This window comes from Dendrobates tinctorius, unplaced genomic scaffold (genome assembly GCF_039654945.1).
Source record: "Dendrobates tinctorius isolate UK_male_01 unplaced genomic scaffold, ASM3965494v1 ptg000125l, whole genome shotgun sequence".
Classification (NCBI taxonomy): Eukaryota; Metazoa; Chordata; class Amphibia; order Anura; family Dendrobatidae; genus Dendrobates; species Dendrobates tinctorius.
In genome coordinates this window covers 16,095,757-16,119,452 of record NW_027361793.1, presented here as the reverse complement: position 1 = coordinate 16,119,452, position 23,696 = coordinate 16,095,757, and the positions used below count along the sequence as shown (strand labels likewise).

Here is a 23,696-nt window from a genome sequence, read left to right as displayed (position 1 = left end):
TGGGGCGACCTAGTGAGTAAGGCACTGTCCGGATCGGTGAGCCCAGTGCGGCTGTTTCCCCAGGAGAAAGAGACTGATAGGACACCTCTGCGGTAGAGGGGTTCGAGAACCTGCGCGGCCAGCAGGTGACGGTCGTGTAAGAGAAAAAAAAAGAAAACGTGTTTTATTGACCGGGCTCAGTGAGCAAGAGACTGGTGATTGCTATAGGGTGCCTCTGAGAAGAAGAGGTATCTGAGGACTTGTGTGGCCGACACAGGCAACGGACTGGTGTTCGTGGTGTACTGACCTGGGTCAGTGGTAAAAACTGTGTTCCTGGAGGGTTCAGTGAACAAGGTCATGGAGGGTCAGTGTTGGGAAGAGCCCTGGAGCACGTGATATGACCTTGGACCTGGTGAGGCGTAAGTGTTGGGCAGTCTCAGGCCGAGACGGATGTCCTGAATAGCACCCGCTAAGCCCCTGGACCTGGTGAGGCCGGTGTGTTGGGAAACCCTGGAAAGAGGGTCAGCCCTGAATAGCACCCGGTGCGCCCTGTGTGTTGGACGGTCTCAGGCGGAGATGGTACGTCCTGAATAGCACACAGATAGGACACGGGAGCTTTGCATTGGTGTGGCTGGCGTGTTGGGAAACCCTGGGAGGAGGGTCGCTCCCTGAATAGCACCCGCTGCGCCCTGTGTGTTGGACGGTCTCAGGCGGAGATGGTACGTCCTGAATAGCACACAGAAAGGACACATGAGTTTTTGAGTTTTTTGTGTGGTGTTTTCTTTTCTTCTTTTCTCAACTCAGCCTGCGGTGGCTCAGTGGGAGTCAAGAAGGTGACTAGCGGCTTGATGTGGCTCAGTGGGGTCACAAAGGTGACAAGCGGCTTACGATAACTCGGCCGGGTTACGAAGGTGACAAGCGGTTTCCGGTGGATCGGCGGGTCCACAAAGACGGCGCAGCAGGAGCTGCAGTGACTCCAGCCGCTGTGTGTGTGGACAGCAGCCGGTGGTGTCGGTGATCGGTAACAGCAGGAGCTGTGGTGGTGCCAACAAGGACTTGTGTGGTATCGTTAAGACATAAACTGTGTTGTGTGAACTGTGGTCTGAGAAGACCAGTTTAATGGACATGGGGAGGTCCCGAAAGGGGGTGGAGTCCCAGAAGGGGCGGTGACCCAAAGCGGGGTGGTAACCCAAAGCGGGGTGTAGTCCCGGGAGGAGGTGGCAACCCAAAGTGGGGTGGTGGTCCAGAAAGGGGCCAAGTTTGAAGGAATGACAGCACTGGGTGACTCAGTGGGTATGTCTGGAGTACCGCAGTGTGTGTGTATGTCATTTCCAGAATGTGGGATATTCTTTCCGAATAATGACGGTCCGCAAGTGTGTACTGTGATGCTACACCGGGAAGGGATATCGGGACGGTTGGACTCAAAGAGTCATGTGACTCTGGTAGGAACTCCTTTCACTCTCTGTCTGACCGAGAAAATGGTCCAGGTTCGCTGTGTACATGGGGTCACAGTGAACTATGCGGTAGACAGAGTAAGGTTTGAGTGGAATGGAGGCCGTGAGTGCCAAGGTGGCAGTATACCACCAGACTTACTTTATACCTTGGAGTGGGGCCGGGACTGGGTCTGGTTTGATGACCTATCCCAGATGGATAGAGACGTGTCTACTGTAGGGCTAGCAGACACTGAGACGCGGACGCCTCCTAACGTGGACAGGCCAGACGTAGGGGCGACCGGAGAAAGTACGACGTCGGACAAACTTACAGACCGGACGTCACCTGAAGGGTACAATGGTGTGAGTGAGAAGGGTGTGAAAAACAGAGAGCAGAGCTGATACATGGACAGAGAGTGCCTTGGGGGTTCACCAGATGGTGTGGTGTGACTGTGACGTGTTATTACCAGTAGCCACCCCTAGGACAGAGTCTAGTGCTGTGCTGACTGAAACTCATGAAAGGACGGATGGTAACCTGGTCGAGAAGATAACGGGAGTAGAGGCACAGTCAGAGGGTAACGGGGGCTCGACTGATGGGACTGACCCAGGGGTGCCCTTTGACGATATGATTAAAGAAGTAGTGGTGCAACACATACTGGCCAAAAGAGAATTAGAGCAGGAGATACAGTTAATAAAAGAGACAGTGAAGGAACAGCTCGAACGAGAAAGTGTGATGAGACAAACAGCCGAGCACAGAGTGGAGGAGCTTGAGAAAGAAGTCCTTAAGCTCAGAGGTCACCTGTCAACGTGGCTCAGCGTAAACAACACCTTAAGAGAAGATGTGGTAGGGCTTGAGAAAAATGTCTTGGAGCTCAGTGGTCACCTGTCAATGTGGCAAAATGTGAACAAGACCCTTAGGGAAGAAATGGAAGAACTCAGAGTAGTTAAAAGTCTTCTGCGTGAGAAATTGGACGAAGACTTACCGCAGGTGAGCGCAATTGATAAAAGGACAGAATGGCCAGTAGCCCTCAGGGCAAAGGGTCAGGAAGGGACCAAGTCATGTGAAGTTGATGAGTTAAGAACGGAAGAAGACGGTCACCCGGGCGGGTCAACTGTAGTGAGGGAAGTGTCCGTGGTAAAGCTAGAGCCTTCGGTTCAGGAAGAGAGCAAGACCACAACCTTCCAGTTTGTGATTGATGTACCAGAGGACATGCAATAGGCCTGTGTGGAGGAAGGTGTGCATGAGGCTTTCAAAGAGGCGGTCAAAGCGTGTGAGGTACACTGGGCACCTGAGACTCGGCAGTTAGTGATAGTATCGGACAGAGAAGATACATCTAACCGAGTAGAAAAAAATTAGAAATGAGATGGATATATGAGCTGGGGACATTAAAACCAGCAGGATTAAATGTTGATTTTAAGGTACATATGTTTTGAGAAACTCCTTTTTGACTATAACCTTCCATGTAGCCTGACTTCTGTGTGTTGTATGTGCTACTGATGTTTTTATATATATATGGATATGTTTACAACTATATTCTTTTTATTTTCTCCCCAGATATATGATGCTGTGACGAGAGTGACTACAAGATTAAGATAAGATGTATATTTTTCATTTTTCTATAGAATGAGTTTTTATGGTGATTTCACTGCAGTATAATAATGCCTGGTATGTGTGTAATAGAGTGAATGGGAACTGCATAAAGAGTGACCTCTGGTGGTGAAGGGTATTCAGGATTGGTTAATGCTGTAAAGAGAGACTGTGTGATGTTGTCATCTCTTGTTAAAATAGCAACACAGCCAAATTGTCACCCTGACGGGTGCCTCTAAGGTTTGTGACCATTCCAGGTGTAAAAACCGCAACCCCAGGCACCAATATATGCATTTTAGCATAAGGGCTGTAATGCCCTGAAGCAAAATGGCAGTTCTGAACAGTATGTCGAGTGAGCATGCTTAGGCACCCTGCAATGATCGGCCATGCAGTGATGAGTCACTTGTTGGAGCTGGGCGGTAATGAACAACACTGAGCACAGCTAGTAGCCAGCATTGACAGAGAGCTGCAAAGATGTAAGTAAAGTATACTAACTTTTTTTCTCTATATAAGCCTTAGTACCCTCATAGGTTGTGTCATGATCAGTTTTATAGGCAAGTTGAGTCTTTTTAAAGCACTGTATATGCACTGTTGCACTTTGTATTCTAGATCTTTGGTCTTATGCACATATGTTTAATGGAGCACTTGTAAACGTTACTATGACAATGACTATTTTGAATATGTAAAACGGATTAATCATTGGAATTTTATACACATGTGTTACTACTATTTAAGTCTGTATTGACTATGAGCACATTGCTTGACAAAGACGGGTCACCGTTGAAACGTTGCCATCTGAGGATCAGTAAAGTATCCACTTTTTTCACATTTAATTTGAGTGCTGCCTATTTTTTTTCCTTTTGTCATTTTGGCTGTTTGGACACTGCTGAATAGGTTTTGCACCTGCTGTATTATTTTGGTAGTGCTGCCCTTTTTTCTTGAGATATACAGTGTATATATATATATATTGATTTGATTAACTGCAGCGCTGTGTGATAAACAAAATGTAATTGAATGTACTTCTAAAATGACAGTGTAAATGTCAAATGTAATGCTTTATAAAAATGTATTTGATTGTTGTTGGGCGTCGGATTCCTGACACTGCACAGCGGGAATCCAGAGCCAGACATCCAGCGGTCTCCCATTCTCCTCCGACCGCGCCGGGTGCTGCTCAGCAATCACTGCGAGCCAGGCGTGCTACTCAGACTTGCTCTGACAGCCTGGATGTTGCTGCCACCTCTGGTGCAGCAATGGTAGCGCATCCTGTTCTGCAGGGAACCGCTCCAGAGGCTAAGTCCTCATGCCGTGCTACTGGGCATGCCCACAAGGTGACCTCTCTCTGGAGAGCAGGGGTCACATGCTCAGGTCCTGCGTCGGATCTGATTGGTCCTTTCCAGGGTACCAGAAGGTCCCGGAAGCACATGGCTATAAAAAGCCTGCATGGTGGCTCGGCCATGTGCTAGTGTAGCATATTATGCTGTGTGTGTATGGTGATGGATGCATGGACTGGTGACTGACTTCTTATGAAACCCCTTCCCTTGGATAATACGATTGGTGACTGTGTGTTGGGTTAGTCAGCTCCTGGTTGTGGCAAGCTACACGCCACAGTGCGATCCACGCCTACACTAGCGTCCGTCGGTGCCCGGTTCTCGGCACCGACGCTCGCGGCTTTAGTTGCCGCTGTGCTGCATTACTAGCAGCTATTGGTGGTCACGGCTGCGATGCCACACGCCGGCTCCTGTGATGTTAACGGGGCCAGCGCCTTTGCATATATTTCTGCCTAGCGACTCTGTGTCTGAACAGAGCTGCTCCTAGCGTTCGGGTGACGTTTACCCGTGCGCACTACAGCACCTTCTGGTGCATCTGCCATTGTCCAGCAGCGGTCTAATCACCTACCGCATGGTGGACCCCGGGTGGCGAACGCACCTCCTATTATTTATATTTTGTGCGTTCCGCCGTCCCTAACATTACACTAGCACCAGGGTCTGACTGGCAATGGCAGACGTGCAGCAGTTGCAGGGCTATATTCGGCAGCTGGAGAGCAGGTTGGCGGCTATTGAGAGCGCCAACTCAGCAGCGAATACCGCGCTAGCTGCTGCCCAGACAGTCGCCGAGGCTGTCTCACGTGCGCCCGCTCTTTTGCCCATGCCGACACTTTCTCGCCTCCCGCTTCCCGCCAAATTTTCGGGTGACAGCGCCACCTGTAGGGGATTCGTCAGTCAGTGCTCAATTCAGCTCGAGTTATTGGCTGCACGGTTTCCTACAGAGCGGGCTAAGGTGGGGTTTATCGTGTCACTTTTGTCTGGCAGAGCATTACAGTGGGCCACGCCATTGTGGGAACGTGATGATCCCGTGGTTCAGGGTGCTGCGCAGTTCCTCGTGGCCCTGAAGCAGGTCTTTTTGGGACCACGGATCACGCACGACACCTCTTTACAATTACTCTCCCTAAGACAGGGGTCACTCTCGGTCAGCCATTATGCCGTCCGGTTTCGGACATTGGCTTCCGAGTTAGAGTGGCCGGACAAAGCCTTAGTCCCGGTGTTTTGGAGAGGGTTGGCTGTTCACGTTAAAGATGCTGTAGCTATCAGAGAGGTCCCCACAAGTCTGGAAGATTTGATTGCCGTTTCCACCTGCATTGACCTCCGGTTTACGGAGCGCGGGCTGGAACGGGCACAATCCAGACGTAGGGTGAACTTGGCTCCCACATTCACTGAACCACTAATATACCCCGCACAGGAGCTTTCACCCTCTGAACCTATGGAGGTGTCTCGCACCGGCTCAAAGCCATGACCGATGCGAAGCTCTGCACGTTGCTATCAGTGCCGACAGTTTGGTCACCCGGCTAGCACGTGTCCTCTGCGGGCGAAAAAGCGTCCACGCCCAGTGGCCGTAGGTAGTGGGCAGTCCAATATGAAACCCTCCTCACCCAAACCGGTGTTCCGGGGCATCTTAGACAGTGAGTCCTCCACCTGGGAGGCAGAGGTTACCGTGGACTCTGGGGCCGAGGGGAACTTTGTCTTCTACCTTCGCCCAGAAACACGCCATTCCCCTGGTACTATTACCTCAGCCTCTGACCATCAGGGTGGTTAACGGAGCACCGTGACCCATCAAACAGCTCCACTAGGGCTCACTATCTCACCCTCTCATCATGAGACTCTGTCCCTGCTAATCCTAACACCAATGAGAAACAGTGTAACAAGTCCAATATAAAAATTGAAATAGAAATCTTTATTGTAATCAGATGAGGCACAATAGAGATAAAAAGTGACACTACAAAAATGGCAGTGTATAGTGAGCCACAAATACATCAATACTGAATATATGGATAAAGTAACCCATTGGCAGTGTGAAAACAAGTATTGTATAGGCAAAAAAAATACATGGAAATGCCATCCAAATAAAGGGAACAATCCCTGGCTAGACCATGAAGAGTGGAAATGCTGCCTAGACATTGAATTAGTAGGATCACATACCTAATGGGAAATGCAGCTCAGTGTACACAGCCGTACCCCAACGCGCGTTTCGGAGAAGTTCCCCCTTATTTGGATGGCATTTCCATGTATTTTTTTTGCCTATACAATACTTGTTTTCACACTGCCAATGGGTTACTTTATCCATATATTCAGTATTGATGTATTTGTGGCTCACTATACACTCCATTTTTGTAGTGTCACTTTTTAGCTCTATTGTGCCTCATCTGTTTACAATAAAGATTTCTATTTCAATTTTTATATTGGACTTGTTACACTGTTTCTCATTGGTGTTTGTATTATATTATATATACAGTGGGGAAAAAAAGTATTTAGTCAGTCAGCAATAGTGCAAGTTCCACCACTTAAAAAGATGAGAGGCGTCTGTAATTTACATCATAGGTAGACCTCAACTATGGGAGACAAACTGAGAAAAAAAAATCCAGAAAATCACATTGTCTGTTTTTTTTTTCATTTTATTTGCATATTATGGTGGAAAATAAGTATTTGGTCATAAACAAAATTTCATCTCAATACTTTGTGATATATCCTTTGTTGGCAATGACAGAGGTCAAACGTTTTCTGTAAGTCTTCACAAGGTTGCCACACACTGTTGATGGTATGTTGGCCCATTCCTCCATGCAGATCTCCTCTAGAGCAGTGATGTTTTTGGCTTTTCGCTTGGCAACACGGACTTTCAACTCCCTCCAAAGGTTTTCTATAGGGTTGAGATCTGGAGACTGGCTAGGCCACTCCAGGACCTTGAAATGCTTCTTACGAAGCCACTCCTTCGTTGCCCTGGCGGTGTGCTTTGGATCATTGTCATGTTGAAAGACCCAGCCACGTTTCATCTTCAATGCCCTTGCTGATGGAAGGAGGTTTGCACTCAAAATCTCACGATACATGGCCCCATTCATTCTTTCATATACCCGGATCAGTCGTCCTGGCCCCTTTGCAGAGAAACAGCCCCAAAGCATGATGTTTCCACCACCATGCTTTACAGTAGGTATGGTGTTTGATGGATGCAACTCAGTATTCTTTTTCCTACAAACACGACAAGTTGTGTTTCTACCAAACAGTTCCAGTTTGGTTTCATCAGACCATAGGACATTCTCCCAAAACTCCTCTGGATCATCCAAATGCTCTCTAGCAAACTTCAGACGGGCCCGGACATGTACAGGCTTAAGCAGTGGGACACATTTGGCACTGCAGGATCTGAGTCCATGGTGGCGTAGTGTGTTACTTATGGTAGGCCTTGTTACATTGGTCCCAGCTCTCTGCAGTTCATTCACTAGGTCCCCCCGCGTGGTTCTGGGATTTTTGCTCACCGTTCTTGTGATCATTCTGACCCCACGGGGTGGGATTTTGCGTGGAGCACCAGATCGAGGGAGATTATCAGTGGTCTTGTATGTCTTCCATTTTCTAATTATTGCTCCCACAGTTGATTTCTTCACTCCAATCTGGTTGGCTATTGCAGATTCAGTCTTCCCAGCCTGGTGCAGGGCTACAATTTTGTTTCTGGTGTCCTTTGACAGCTCTTTGGTCTTCACCATAGTGGAGTTTGGAGTCAGACTGTTTGAGGGTGTGCACAGGTGTCTTTTTATACTGATAACAAGTTTAAACAGGTGCCATTACTACAGGTAATGAGTGGAGGAAAGAGGAGACTCTTAAAGAAGAAGTTACAGGTCTGTGAGAGCCAGAAATCTTGATTGCTTGTTTCTGACCAAATACTTATTTTCCACCATAATATGCAAATAAAATGAAAAAAAACCAGACAATGTGATTTTCTGGATTTTTTTTTCTCAGTTTGTCTCCCATAGTTGAGGTCTACCTATGATGTAAATTACAGACGCCTCTCATCTTTTTAAGTGGTGGAACTTGCACTATTGCTGACTGACTAAATACTTTTTTTCCCCACTGTACATACAGTGTGTCCTGCACTGTCTCATGATGTGCTGGAATCTTGATGGTGGTCACCAGTACATTCATTGTTAACATGTGGTTGACTAAGTTTTCCAGCTCATCTTGCTACCATTTCTTCTTATTACCCTGCTAATCCTGCCAGACGGCATCGATCAGGTGCTGCTTGGGGTTCCCTGGCTTCGGTGCCACTCTCCTCATATCGAGTGGGCGACAGGGAAGATACTGGCCTGGAGCAAGGACTGCGAGGGGAGATGTCTGAGGGGCAGTCTTCAGGCGGCTTCCACTGAAGTGCCTGTGGATCTCTCCGCACTACCTAAACCCTACCACCAATATGCGGACGTCTTCTCCAAAAAATCTGCAGAGACGCTCCCGCTGCACCATCCTTACGACTGCCCGATAGACCTCATGCCAGGCACAGAGCCTCCTAGAGGCTGTGTGTATCCACTATCTCTCCCTGAGACAGAAGCTATGTCACAATACATCCGGGAGAACCTGGCTAGAGGCTTTATCAGAAAGTCGGTGTCACCGGCTGGTGCAGGGTTCTTCTTCGTTCAGAAGAATAGCGGAGAGTTACGCCCCTGCATTGACTACAGAGGTCTCAATGCGATCACGATTAAAAACAAATACCCTCTACCGTTGATCTCTGAGTTGTTTGACAGGTTGCGAGGGGCCCGGATCTTTACTAAGTTGGATCTGCGAGGGGCATACAACCTGATCCGCATTCACGAAGGAGACGAATGGAAGACAGCTTTTAATACCAGGGATGGCCATTACGAATATCTGGTTATGCCTTTTGGCCTTTGTAATGCGCCAGCTGTCTTCCAGGATTTTGTCAACGACATCTCCCGCGACATGCTTTCTACCTCGGTGGTGGTATATCTGGATGATATACTCATCTTTTCGCCAGGTTTGACTACCCACCGGAGGGACGTCTGCAGGGTCTTCGACCGTCTGCAGGCGAATTCCCTCTTTGCCAAGCTAGAGAAGTGCCAGTTTGAGCAGGAGTCCTTGCCGTTCCTGGGCTATATCATCTCGGCCCAGGGGCTGGCCATGGATCCTGCCAAACTGCAAGCGGCAATGGACTGGCAAGAACCTCATTCACTCAAAGCGGTGCAGCGCTTTCTGGGGTTCGTGAACTATTACCGCCAGTTTATACCACACTTTTCCACCCTGGTAGCTCCTTTGGTTGCTCTCACCAAAAAAGGAGCTAACCCCAACGCTTGGTCTGAACAGGTCTCCAAGGCCTTCTCGACTATAAAGTCTCATTTTGCTGGCGCTCCCATCCTACATCGTCCCGATGTGAACAAGCCATTTATACTAGAGGTAGATGCCTCTTCTGTCGGTGCAGGAGCAGTTCTTTTCCAAAAGGATGCTCAAGGTCGGAAGCATCCCTGCTTCTTCTCAAAGACCTTCTCACCGGCAGAGAAGAATTACTCCATCGGTGACAGGGAGCTGCTAGCCATGAAGTTGGCCTTTTCAGAATGGAGACATCTCCTGGAGGGGGCTCGGTTTACCTTCCAGGTATATACGGACCATAAAAATCTGGTCTATTTACAGACTGCCCAGCGCCTGAACTCCCGTCAGGCTAGGTGGTCGCTCTTCTTTTCCCGCTTCCGCTTCACCCTGCACTACCTTTCTGGAGAGAAGAACGTCCGTGCGGATGCTCTCTCACGCTCGGTGGTCTCGGCGGAAGAAGGAGAGGCTGAGCCTCGGTTAATTCTCCCGCCGGAGAGTTTTACGACCGTGGCTCCAGTCGCTCTCGAGTCAGTGCCACCAGGCAAGACCTTGGTGCCTCCTCAGCTACGGCCGGAGGTCCTCGCCTGGGCACATGCCTCCAGGGTGGGTGGTCATTTTGGCAATAAACGGACCACCAAACTCCTGGCAAGGTCATATTGGTGGCCACATATGGCTCGAGATGTCAAGAAATACGTGCAAGAATGCGTCTCGTGTGCTCGAAACAGACCCTCTAGACAGGCCGGCAGGGCTGTTGTATCCCCTGCCAGTGGTGGATAGACCGTTGGAGATAGTTGGCATGGATTTCATAGTTGGCCTGCCCAAGTCTGGTGGCAGTACGGTCATCTGGGTGGTCACCGACTCCAGGGTGGCAGACTGGGCAGTGGAGGCCCAGGACATCTGGGATCGCACTCAGGATGCTATCCGTGCCTCTAAGGAGAGGATGAGGGCGTCCGCTGACACGCATCGGCGACCCGCTCCAAGCTTCTCCCTTGGCGACATGATGTGGCTCTCCACCCGAAACATCAAACTACGGGTCGAGTCCCATAAGTTCACGCCGCGATATATTGGACCTTTCAAGGTCCTTGAGCGAATTAGCTCAGTGGTCTACCGCCTGGCTCTTCCTCCACATTTAGCCATTTCGGACGTGTTTCATGTGTCCCGCCTCAAACCAGTTCACATGGCCCGGTTTTCTGAGTCATCGGCCGGGTCGTCAGACTTATCGTCTGATGAGTTTGAGGTTAATGCCACCGTAGGGCGCAGGTTTGTCCGTGGCAAAAAATTTTATTTAGTGGATTGGAAGGGTCATGGGCCCGAGGCTCGAACCTGGGAGCCGGTGGAGAATATCCTCGCACCGCTCCTGATCGCGGCTTTTGAGCGCAGTGAAGCGCAGAGGGGAGGGGGCCTTAGGAGGGGGGGTAATGTTAGGCGTCGGATTCCTGACACTGCACAGCGGGAATCCAGAGCCAGACATCCAGCGGTCTCTCATTCTCCTCCGACCGCTCCGGGTGCTGCTCAGCAATCACGGCGAGCCAGGCGTGCTACTCAGACTTGCTCTGACAGCCTGGATGTTGCTGCCACCTCTGGTGCAGCAATGGTAGCGCATTCTGTTCTGCAGGCAACCGCTGCAGAGGCTAAGTCCTCATGCCGTGCTACTGGGCATGCCCACAAGGTGACCTCTCACTGGAGAGCAGGGGTCACATGCTCAGGTCCTGCGTCGGATCTGATTGGTCCTTTCCAGGGTATCGGAAGGTCCCGGAAGCGCATGGCTATAAAAAGCCTGCATGGCGGCTCGGCCATGCGCTAGTGTAGCATATTATGCTGTGTGTGTATGGTGATGGATGCATGGACTGGTGACTGACTTCTTATGAAACCCCTTCCCTTGGATAATACGATTGGTGACTGTGTGTTGGGTTAGTCAGCTCCTGGTTGTGGCAAGCTACACGCCACAGTGCGATCCACGCCTACACTAGCGTCCGTCGGTGCCAGGTTCTCGGCGCCGACGCTCGTGGCTTTAGTTGCCGCTGCACTGCATTACCAGCAGCTATTGGTGGTCGCGGCTGCGACGCCACACGCCGGCTCCTGTGACGTTAACAGGGCCAGCGCCTTTGCATATATTTCTGCCAAGCGACTCTGTGTCTGAACAGAGCCGCTCCTAGCAATCGGGTGACGTTAACCCGTGCGCACTACGGCACCTTCTGGTGCATCTGCCATTGTCCAGCAGCGGTCTAATCACCTACCGCACGGTGGACCCCGGGGGGCGAACGCACCTCCTATTATTTATATTTGGTGCGTTCCGCCGTCCCTAACAGTTGTTCAATAAACACTATTATCTTTTTTATAAAAAATGGCATCTCTCATTTTTATTTACAATTCGAAAAAAGTGTCCTTTATTAAAATATTGGCCATATAAATATTTTGTCCTATGATAGAACATCTTTTATAAAAAATTTATACCATATTGATATAAAAGTGTATCAAACACGACCCTTTTAAAACAATTTGATATCAAATTGTATAAAAGGGGCGTGTTTGATACACTTTGATAGGGACGTGGCAACTGTCACATTTCTTTTTGATGAGACATACAGCCCCCTTACTACTTCTGTCTCTCCATACATCTCCAAACTAATCTTTTGATACCTACACGCACATACTGTAATTTCCAGTGTTCATAAGATCTCTTTCTTTCCTCCACCTTTGTTTGTTCATGCAACCATCTTTCTCTCAAGCCTTCCCCGTACTTTGGAACTTACTACCTCAGTACATCTGATTGTCTTTCACAATTTAATGGAATGTAGAAGGAAAGAATTAACATTTTACTTTTTATCACTAAAATTTTACTTTAGACCCATTTTTTTTTTTTTTATTTTCACAAGGGTAAAAGGAAAACATGGGTCCCAAAATTTGTTGTGCAAATTTTCCTGAGCACACTGAAAGTCCAGAGGTTGTGAAAACTACTGTTTGAGTGCATGGTAGAGCTTGGAAGAGAAGGAACACCATTTGACTGCAAAATTGGCTTGAATTGGGAAAGAACGCCATGTTGCATTTGGCAAGCCCCTGATGTGCCTAAACAGTGGAAACTCTCTATAAGTTATGTGCACACGTAGTTTTTAGGTGCTGCGGATTTCTCCCCACGGATTTTATAAAATCCGCAGGTAAATTTCAGGTCAAAAGACCTGCGGTTTACCTGTGGATTAGGCTGCGGTTTAGCCCTGCGGTTTATCACCTCTACAATGGAGGAGATGGTAAACCGCAGCGGAATCCGCAGAAAAGAAGTGACATGTCATTTCTTTCTGCGGATTTGAAACCGCAGCAAAACCGCACAGAAAATTCTGCAGCATTTGCACAGCGGTTTCCATTTTACCTAGCGTAAATGGCGTAAATAGTACAATGCAGCAGATTCTGCTGTGGACCCGCAGGGTTAGAAATGCTGCGGATCCACAGCAAAATCTGCAGCGTGTGCACACACCCTAAGTGACCCCATTATAGAAACTAGACCCAAAAGTAACTTATCTAGATGTGTGGGGAATACTTTCAACCAGCAGATGCTTCACAGAAATGCATATAATTGAGCCATGAAAATAAAAAAAAATCACATTTTTTCCACAAAAATGTTGTTTTAGCCCTAAATGTTTTATATTCGCAAGTGTGACAGGAGAAATTGCACCATACAATTTGTTGCGCAAATTCTCCTGAGTATGCGGATACCCCATATGTGGAGGAAAACTACTGTTTGGGTGCATGGCATTGCTCAGAAGGGATGGAGCGCCATTTGCCTTTTTGTATGCAAAATTTGCTGGAATCATTAGCGGATGCCATATCGCATTTGGGGATTCCCAGATGTGCCTAAATGGTGGAAACTCTGCACAAGTGACACCATTTTGGAAAATAGGTGCCTCACATAACTTATCTAGATGTGTTGTGAGCAATTTAAACCCCAAAGTGCTTCGCAGAAATGTATAACTTTTAGCTGTGAAAATTAAAAAAATAACATTTTTCAAACAAAAATGTTCTGAAAGCCACACTTTTTTTTTTTTTATTTTCTCAAGGGTGACAGGAGAAAATAGATCCAATATATGTTGTGCAATTTTTCCTTAGTACATCGATACTCCATATGTGGGGAAAACTAATGTTTGGGCGCATGGCAGGGCTCTGAAAGGAAGGAGTGATGTTTTGGAAAGCAGACTTTGATGGAATGGTCTTCTGGTTTCATGTCGCATTTGGAGAGCCCCTGATGTGCCTAAACAGTGGAAAACCCCCACAAGTAACCCCATTTAATAAACTAGACTATTCAAAAAATTTATCTAGATGTGTGGTGACAGCATTGAACCCACAGGTGCTGCACCAAATTATACAATGTTGATCTGTGAAGATGAGAAAAAAATATTTTTCCCATAAAAATGTATTTTTAGCCCCAAATTATTTTATTTTTAGAAGGACTACAGGAGAAAATGTACACAAAATTTGTTCTATTTCTGTTGATTACACTGATACAGCGCAAAGCTCAGAAGGGAAAAAGCACGATACTGAAGTTCAGATTTTGCTGGAATGGTTTGAGAGGACCATATCACATTGTCAGAGCCCCTGAGGTTTCAAAACAACAGAAACACCCATTAGTAAATTAATTTTCAAACTACACCCCCCAACAAATTAATCTAGGGATGCAGTGATCATATTGACACCACATGGGCCTCGCAGAATTTTACACAATTGGGTGGTGAAGAAAGAAAGATTTCATATTTACCACCAAAATTTAGCTTTAGCCCCAGGTTTAACATTTTCTGATGGAGAAATAGGTAAAAATTGCACCAAAATTTCTGCTGAAAGTAGAAATACCCAATATGTGGTTGTACAGTACTGCTTAGCAACATGGTGAGACTCAAGAGAGACGGAGGGCTATTTGTCTCCTTGAGCACAGATTTTCCTAAAATAATTTGCGGACTTACCATACAGAGCCCCTGAGTGCTAAAAGAGCAGAATCTGCCCTCAAGTGACCCCATTTTGAAAATTATACTCCTTTGGGAATTTATATACTGGTATAGTGATGATTTTGACTCCATGGGTGTTTTCAAGAAACAAGCAGCAGTGGATTTTGATAAGTGAAAATTGCAAACTGTGATTGTAGAGCCCAGTAAATTGTAGTCCACAGTACATTGTAGTGCCCAATATGTTGTGCTGCCCAGCTCATGCTTCTGGAGACAAGCACCCATAAATTAGGCAGGGTCTCATCGCTACAGAAATGCCAAACATGTGGATGCTAAATGTGCTTTAGGCACACTGGGGCTCAGAAGGGAGGGGACTGATTGGATTTGGAAGAGCAGAATTTTCTGAATTGCTTTTGGGTTGTAAGTCATGATTAGTGTTGAGCATTCCGATACCGCAAATATCTGGTATAGGCCGATATTCGCGGTATTGGAATTCCGATACTGAGTTCCGATACTTTTAGCATATCGAATACCGGAATCGGAAGTTCCCATAATGCTATGAGCCAGTTTGATTTGATTCAGCCAATGACAATCCTCAGAAGTGTGGCACATCCTGGTAGGCATGTTAAGCAATGGCATAGCTGTGATTGGCTGCTGAAATGATGTCATGATGCACTATAAAAGCCGCTGCCGCCGCAATTTCGGGTTCACTCTGCTGTGAATTCAGTTAGGGACAGACTGCTGTTCAAGACTCTGAGGGACAGTTAGAGATAGCGATTTTCCAAATCATATTGTGCTTTACCCAGGCTACATAATCTACCACTGTAGCTTTCTTTTGCCTTGCAGCAGTGTTCACAGCTGTCTACAAGGTCTGTGTGAGTGTAGCTCACGCTGTGTAGTGTGTCCTGCAGCCACGTCTGGTTGTAGGCCGCTCAGCATGCATCACTGCCTCATACATATTTTTCTTTTATTGCAGCTCATTTTTCATTCTCCTATTAGTGTGCATCCATCCGTATCCATATACGTTAGTTGCAAACACTATAGGAGGAGACAGCGGAGCCTTTCTGCAGCCTTTCAGTGCTAGTGCCCAGTTATCTGCACTGTTCACGGCTGTCTGAGAGGTCTCTGTGTGTGAGTGCAGCTCACGCTGTAGTGTGTCCTGCAGCCACGTCTGGTTGTAGGCCGCTCAGCATGCATCACTGCCTCATACATATTTTTCTTTTATTGCAACTCATTTTTCATTCTCTTATTAGTGTGCATCCATCCGTATCCATCTACATTGGTTGGTTGCAAACACTATATAGGAGTAGATAGAGGAGCCTTTTTTCTGGCTTGTGCCCTTCAGCCGCAGCCAGATTAGTATTACCCTAATTTTTGGAGCCTCATCTTTTGCATTGTAGGTTACCTTCCTGCATTGTAATAGCTCCAAAAAGTTTGTGATACTATCGCTTTCAAATCTTTGGTCACATCCTTTTTTGTTTTTTTGAAAAATACAAAACAAAATAAAGTTCACCAAACACTCCATTTGACAGTTGTGTAGGCCATATTAGCTCATATTAAAGTGTAGTCCACACACTTTGTAAAATTAGTGTTTCTTATACCCGTTAGCAGCTGTTCAGGAACAAGCACACTAAGCCCCCCTTTGTACTTTTCTGCCTATCTTTATCAGTCTACCAAGATGAAGAAGGCAGGGAGTAAGGCACGTGGTCATGGGCGTGGAGTTGCAGCAGGGAGAGGATGTGGGGATTCTGTGCCTGCTGCGGGCACCAGTGAGTCAGCATCCCCCAGTTTTACCAGGCAACAGTCCTTTATGCGCAGCTTTGTAGGACCTCACCGTACCCCACTGCTGCGGGAGGAACAAATTGAAGCCATTGTCGGAAAGATGGCAGCTAACGCATCGACTTCAATGACTTCCACGTCCTTTCAGGGCCAGAGCACTGAAGAGCAACCATCTGTCTCTTCACCACCTGCCAAATTGCCCAGGCAGTCAGAGCCCTGGACAGGAGCCATCACAGTCTCTACTTCTGTTCTCTGAATCTGTTGGCTTGGAAAGAGGGGGCCAGCCAAGCAGCATTCAAGAATGTGAAGAAGAGGGAGTATGCGGTTATGCGCAACTGCTTTGTCCCTCTGAATCTGAAGAGGCGGGTGGGCCAGTGCCTATGGTCAGCACACCTCAGTGCGCATCAGATGATGACGGGACTCAGGTGCCACTTTCTGGTGCATACGGTGCTGGCGAGACTACCCAGGAGAAGCATGTGTTTGAAGAGGGGAGTGTAGATGATGAGGTCCTTGACCCATCATGGCGTGAGGAACAGGAAGGTGGTGGGAGCAGCTCTGAGGAAGAGATTCCCCGAACGGCCAAAACAGGAGGGAGAGGGAGGGGGCAGACTTGGTTGCCTGTAGCCTCCACTTCGGCACCCGTTAGGAGCATTCCTCTTCCAAAAGCCAAAACGGGCGCTCCCAAGATTTGCAGGGCGTGGTCCTTTTTTGACACAGTTGCAGATGACATTTGCTTTGTCAAATGCAAGCTGTGTCATCAGAAAGTCAAAAGAGGGAAAAGTGTCAGCAAAGTCAATACAACAAGTATGTGGAAACATGTGCGGACCAAGCAAGTGGTGGAGTTACAAAGACACACTGAAGATGTAGGCCAACCTACAGCACCACCTACAACCTCTTCAGCTCGTGCTGTAGCCTCTTCCTCCAGCTCACACACAGCTGGTTCGGCTTCCTCACAGGATCACCATGGAAGAACCTCAGGCACTTTTGTCCAGAGACCCAGTGACATTCCACCCACAGCACCACATTTTCTGTCATCCTCACACTCCCAGGCCACTCTACAGCCATCGGTAGCACATTCATGGGAGAAAAGGTGGCCATACTCGGCAAACCATCCCTGAGCACAGGCTCTGAATGCTGGCATTGCCAAATTACTGGCCCTTGAAATGCTCTCATTCAGGCTGGTGGAGACTGACACCTTCCGGAACTTCATGGCATTGGCAGTCCCACAATTCACCGTGCCCAGCCGCTTTTATTTCAGCAGGCGAGCCGTCCCTGCCCTGCAGAAACATGTGGAGGCAAACCTAAAACATGCGCTACTAAACACCGTCAGTAGCAAGGTCCACCTGACCACCGATGCGTGGACCAGTAACCATGGACAGGGACGATACCTTTCCCTCACTGCCCATTGGGTCAATGTTGTGGAGCCGGGTACAGATCTTGAGTGGCGCTGTACGTGTTCTGCCAACTCCAAGGATTGCAAGAATCCAGACTGTACTCATTGACTCCTCCTCATACTCCATTTCCTCAGAATCAGCGCTGCAGGAGCCTGTTACGACCGATATGAGCACAGCCGTGGCCAAACGTCAACAGGCCGTACTGAAATTAATTTCTTTGGGGAATCTAATCCACACAGCGCAGGAGCTCTGGAATGCCATCAAGCAGGAGAGCGACGTGTGGTTTCTGCCAGCGAATCTCCAGCCAGGCTTGGTAGTGTGTGACAATAGCCGAAATCTGGTGGCAGCTCTGGGCCTATGCAACCTCACTCACATCCCATGTCTGGCACATGTGCTCAACTTGGTCGTGCAGAGCTTTCTGAGAGACTATCCGGATCTTGATGCACTGCTGCACAAGGTCCACATAGAGTGCGCTCACTTGCGGCGTTCCAGCACAGCAAGATCGCGCATTGCAGCTCTGCAGCGCCTATTACGCCTTCCGGAACATCGCATCATATGTGACCTACCCACCCGGTGCAATTCAACGTTACATATGTTGGAGCGGTTGTGTGAGCAGCAGGCAGCAGTAATGGAGTACCAGCTGCATCAGGCGCAAACAAGTCGCACTGTGCACCGGTCACACTTCAGCACCACTGAGTGGGCCTCTATGAAGGACATCTGCCTCGTTTTGCGTGCCTTCGATGATTCCACGCGGATGGCGAGTGCAGATGATGCACTAGTCAGCATGACTGTCCCCCTTATCTGCATGCTTCAAAAAACACTGCAAGCACTAAGGGAGGAGGTTTTGGAAGAGGTGGAGGATGAGGAGTCACAAATGCCATCTGCTTCTGGATAGTCTGCGCTACGTGGTTCGTCACAAAGGCCTAGGCAGGGGACACTTTGTGAGGAGGAAGAGAGGAGTCAATAGAGGAGGAAGACATCTCTCCAGAGGAGGGAGGTACACAATGCTCTAGTCAGTATATACAGCGAGGGTGGGGTGATGCAGAGATGACGCCTCAAGCAGGGGACAGCGTTTCTTGGGCAGTTGGGAGTCTGCAGCACATGGTTGATTTCATGCTGCAGTGCCTGAGAAACGACCGCAGCATCTCCCACATTCTCAACACGGCTGATTATTGGGTGTACACCCTCCTAGATCCTCGCTACCAGGACAACTTACAAAGCCTCATAACACCGTTGAAATGGGAGCGTAAAATGCGGGAGTACCAAGAGACACTGATGCATTCCATCATGTTCTCCCTTCCACCCGAGAGCAGTGCTGCTAGTGCTTTACAAAGCAGCTCTGTGCGTCGAGGCAGTGGAGGAAGCTCTGCACAAAGAGGGAGCAGAGGCAGCACTTCAGCACAAGTCAAGACCAGTATGGCCCAAATGTGGCAAAGTTTTGTGTGCCCGCCACAAATGTCTACACCATCACAGACGGCTCCAGTCAGCAGGAGGCAACGTTTCTGTCAGATGGTGACAGACTACATGTCTTGCCCTCCCAGTGTACTCCCATACGGCTCTTCCCCTTTCAAGTATAGGGTCTCTAAGCTGGATACATGGCCAGAGCTTAGCCAATATGCATTGGAGGTGCTGGCTTGCCCTGCTGCCAGTGTATTATCGGAACGCATCTTTAGTGCTGCAGGTGGTGTACTAACAGACCGTCGCACGCGAATATCCTCCAATAACGGTGATCGGCTTACTTTTCTGAAAATGAACAAGGCCTGGATCTCGCCAATATTTGCCAGTCCTCTTCCAGAATAAATAATTGGTTGGCAACAGTATCTGTCAGATCCAAGGTGGATCTGACAAGTAAATGGACAAAGAGAACTTTTTTCCTTTGGCTTGGTGGCAAAGTGGTGTGATTGCCCCCAGTGGCCATTTGAATTATTACACATGGTGTTGTTCATTCGAAGTTGCCCCGGTGGTGGTGAGCGGTAGTGCACTTTAGTTTCTTTGGTTTAATGTGCACGTAATTATAAATCAGGTGTGAGGCTCTATAAAAGAGTCAGGTGTGTTCAATCATGGTTGGTGATATTGTGAGTTAGTCATTCTCAAGGAAGCCTGGGTGAAAGAAGGAGCTGAATGAGAGTCCTGGGCAGCCCAGCCAGAGGGGTTGAGTCAGCTATGGAGTCTGCATGGAGGGCTGGCATGGCGTGGCGGAGTCGCAGTTTATGGTGTCAACAGGAGGTGCTTTCATAGCTTGGTGGAGTGGTGACGATGGTGAGAGTTGCACTCAGCATGCTGGACTTGGTTGCTGAAAACTGGACTCAAGCATGCTGGACTTTTTGGCAGAAGCTGGACTCATCTTTGGGACTCTGTTTACTGGGCAGCTGCAACTGGTGGTGGACTCTGCTCCAAGGCTGCACTATGGTGATGGATCCGGTTATGGTGATGGATCCTGGTGGAGGAGAAGATGCACGCAGGTGGTGGGCTGTGTTGCTAGGAGCGTACACAACAGAGCAAAGCTAAGTGGTGTTCCCCCTGTATTGTCATTTTCCCTTGTGTGTGTTTAGTGCAGTGGTGGGATTAGTTTCCGCACAAATCAATTCCCTAGTGAGGATTTAGGGTCAGGGCGAGTCAGGGTTTTAAGGTTCCTGTGCGTCGTCCGGTGCGGAACTGGCATAGGGAACGTTAGAAATGCAGGGACTCTGGCTCAGGGGAGTGCAGAAGGTCTCCATGTCCCTATTCCCTATCGCAGGGCCCACCATTGTTAATGTTACCCAGGTTCCCCTTTATTATTTAAGTTCGCCTTACTGGAGGCGTGGTTTCCAGACTATTGTATAAATACGTGTAATACCTAAATTCACCAGTTGGAGGCGGTGCATCCAGCTACATGTCTTATTATTTAAATTCGCCCAACTGGAGGTGGTGTTTCCAGGGTCACGTGTGTCATATGGGTTCGCCTTGCGGTACTCGCTGCGTCCAAACACACGTGACCATGACAGTATCCAAGTCTACTGTTGTGTTCATGTTTCTACCACCTGAACTGTAATCCCTGGGCTTCAACACAGCCAGTTGTTGCTCAGAAGTGCCATCTGCACAGAGAAAAACACTAGCTCCTGTGTTAGTGGGGTTCAGTAACGCCAGCTGCTCCCCTGCTGTGTGGACGGCAATGTCTTCTGCTGCCTCCACATTTACAGTACTACTCATTTCAAACTTGCTCCAACTAGGCCTCTGGCTCCACTCTGTCTCTAGTATTTCCCCTGGCCTACAACCCCGCCAGTTGCTGCTCAGAAGTGGCGTCTGCACAATCAACACTTGTTCCTGTGTTACTGGGATTCAGTAACGTCAGCTGATCCCCTGATGTGTGTCCGGCAATGTCTCCTGCTCTGTCCACATTCCCATTACTAGTAGTGGGAATGTGGACAGAGCAGGAGACATTGCCGGACACACATCAGGGGATCAGCTGACGTTACTGAACCCAGTAACACAGGAACAAGTGTTGATTGTGCAGACGTCACTTCTGAGCAGCAACTGGCGGGGTTGGAGGCCAGGGGAAATACTAGAGACAGAGTGGAGCCAGAGGCCTAGTTGGAGCACGTTTAAAATCAGTAGTAGTCTACAACAGATATTAAACTTGATGAAATTAGGCCTCAGCCTACACACTGATTTACCCTGGGCTCCAACATCGCCAGTTGTTGCTCGGAAGTGCTGTCCGCACAGAAAAAAAACACTAGCTCCTGTGTTAGTGGGGTTCAGTAGCGCCAGCTGCTCCCCTGCTGTGTGGACGGCAAAGTCTCCTGCTGCCTCCACATTCAAACTACATCCGATTTTCTACTTGCTCCAAGTAGGCCTCAGCCTGCTGCATGATTGATCCTGGGTAGAGTTGAGCGAAACGGGTCGAAAAAATTCAAAAGTCGCTGACTTTCGCCAAAATCAGGTTTCATGAAATGAAACCCGACCTTAGCGTGAGGTCGGCCACGAGGTCGGCGACCATCGCGCCAAAGTCGAGTTTTAAAAGATGCTTTACCGCCCTTTTTCAGCCAATCAGGAAGAACGGACACTGTGGGCAACGTGATGACATAGGCAGCGGTCACCATCATCTTGGAGAAGGGCATGCAAGTGATTGGCTTGCTTTGTGTGGCGTCATAGGGGGTATAAAAGGGCTGGGATGCCGACCGCCATGTTACTCATGCTGACCCCAGAATAGTGAGAGTTGCTGCTGATTCTGTAGGGAGAGCGTTAGGAAGGCAAAAAGAAAAAAACTGCTTCTTCTGCTAGCGCTTTTCACTGTAGTTACTGTGCAGTGAAAGGTGAAGATTTTTGCTTTTGTGCAGCAGCGCTGGTGGTGATTAGCCTGCCTTTTAAGGCTAGCTGCATTGCTGTGTGCACACTGGTGTTCAAACTGCTTTTTTAAAAGCAATCCAAATTGTATTGTTTTGTCCTGGTGAGGTAGTGAGCGTTCATTTTTTCACACACCGTACAGCGGTGTACGCTCCTCACACAGTACCGTGTAACGACTGTTATCGTGGCCAAATTGAAGCTATCTACGTGTGTGACTCTGTAAGGAAAAGTCGAGGAGTTTGTACATTCTTACAGCCCTACACCTTATAGTTTTGTCCGTTTTTCAAACAGTTTAGTATATTTGCTGTTTGATTACATTCAAAACTAGAGAGAGACAGCGTGTGTCAGTACGTATACAAAAACACAGAGCTTGACAATTTTACATACACTGTACAGCGGTGTATGTGCACGCTCCTCTCTCAGTACCGTGTAACGGCTGTTATCACGGCCAAATTGAAGCTATCTAAATGTAGGACTCTGTAAGAAAAAGCCGAGGAGTTTGTCCGTTCTTACAGAACTACACTCTAGGGAGATTCCAATTCTGCCCAATTCTATATACACCTTGTAGTTTGTGCTACACTAGGCAATTTCTGTCTGTCACATTGCGGTGTAATATAAACAGCGTACTGAGCCAGAATCTGACCCTGATGAAACTCAGGTGCCCCTTCCCGCATACTATACCACCATACACGGTGACACAGAGGAAGGTGCACATGACATTGAAGAGGAGGTGATGGATGACCCAGTTGTTGACCCAGATTGGCATCCATTGGAGGAAGAGGGTGCCACTGCCAATAGCTCAGAAGAGGAGTAGGAGCATCCGCAGCGGGCATCGACATCACAACAGGTGTTATCTGGCAGGCCCGGAGCAGTCCAAAAACAGGTTACAAAAACCAAGAGTTGCAGGACAGCTTGGCCAGACGGTCAAAATAGCACAGCGTGCAAGGCCTCGAAATGTCTTCCATAGTAGGAAGAGTGCAGTGTGGCACTTTTTTGAACAAAATCCTAATGATCATTCAAAGGTTATATGTAAGAAGTGCGCAAAGACCTTTAGCCGAGGGAAAAATCTGAGAAATTTGAATACCAGTTGCATGCTAAGACATTTAACCACCATGCACTTGCAAGCGTGGACGGACTACCAAAACTCACGTACCACATGTGCAACTGCTCCCAAAGAAGGTAGTCAGCAACACTACATTGTTTCCCCCACCGTAAGCTCAACCGTTAGCACACCACCAGCAGCAAATGTTGAGTTGTCGTCGCAAGGGAAAATCAGTCAGGGAATCACACTGTTATTGCAACGAAAGACTGAATCTAGGCCATCAGAAAGAACACCAACTTCATCACCATCATCAACCCTCTCTCAGTCCGCCATGTCCACTGCTAGTTCGACCATATGCAGCTCTCAAGTCCAGCTCACCCTACCAGAGACTGAGTAGGACAAGAAAGTACTCCTCCTCTCATCTGCGTACACTGGGTTTGAACGCCCACATTGCCAAACTAATCTCGTTAGAGATGATGCCCTATCGGTTGGTTGAAAGCGCAGCTTTCCGCGAACTCATGGCCAACGCAGTACCACGCTATGACCTACCCAGTCACCACTTCTTTTCTCACAAAACCATCCCAGCCCTCCACCTTCATGTGAAAGA

General features: G+C 48.3%; 1 long non-coding RNA gene across 1 annotated transcript in view; it reads left to right on the top strand.

Annotated features, from left to right (window-relative positions):
• LOC141047022 (uncharacterized) overlaps nt 1–23,696 on the top strand; it is a 234,063-nt gene that overhangs the window by 106,765 nt on the left and 103,602 nt on the right. The window contains exon 2 of the long non-coding RNA XR_012219733.1: nt 2,965–3,009. This is a non-coding gene — a long non-coding RNA (uncharacterized lncRNA). The remainder of the gene's footprint in view (nt 1–2,964; nt 3,010–23,696) is intronic.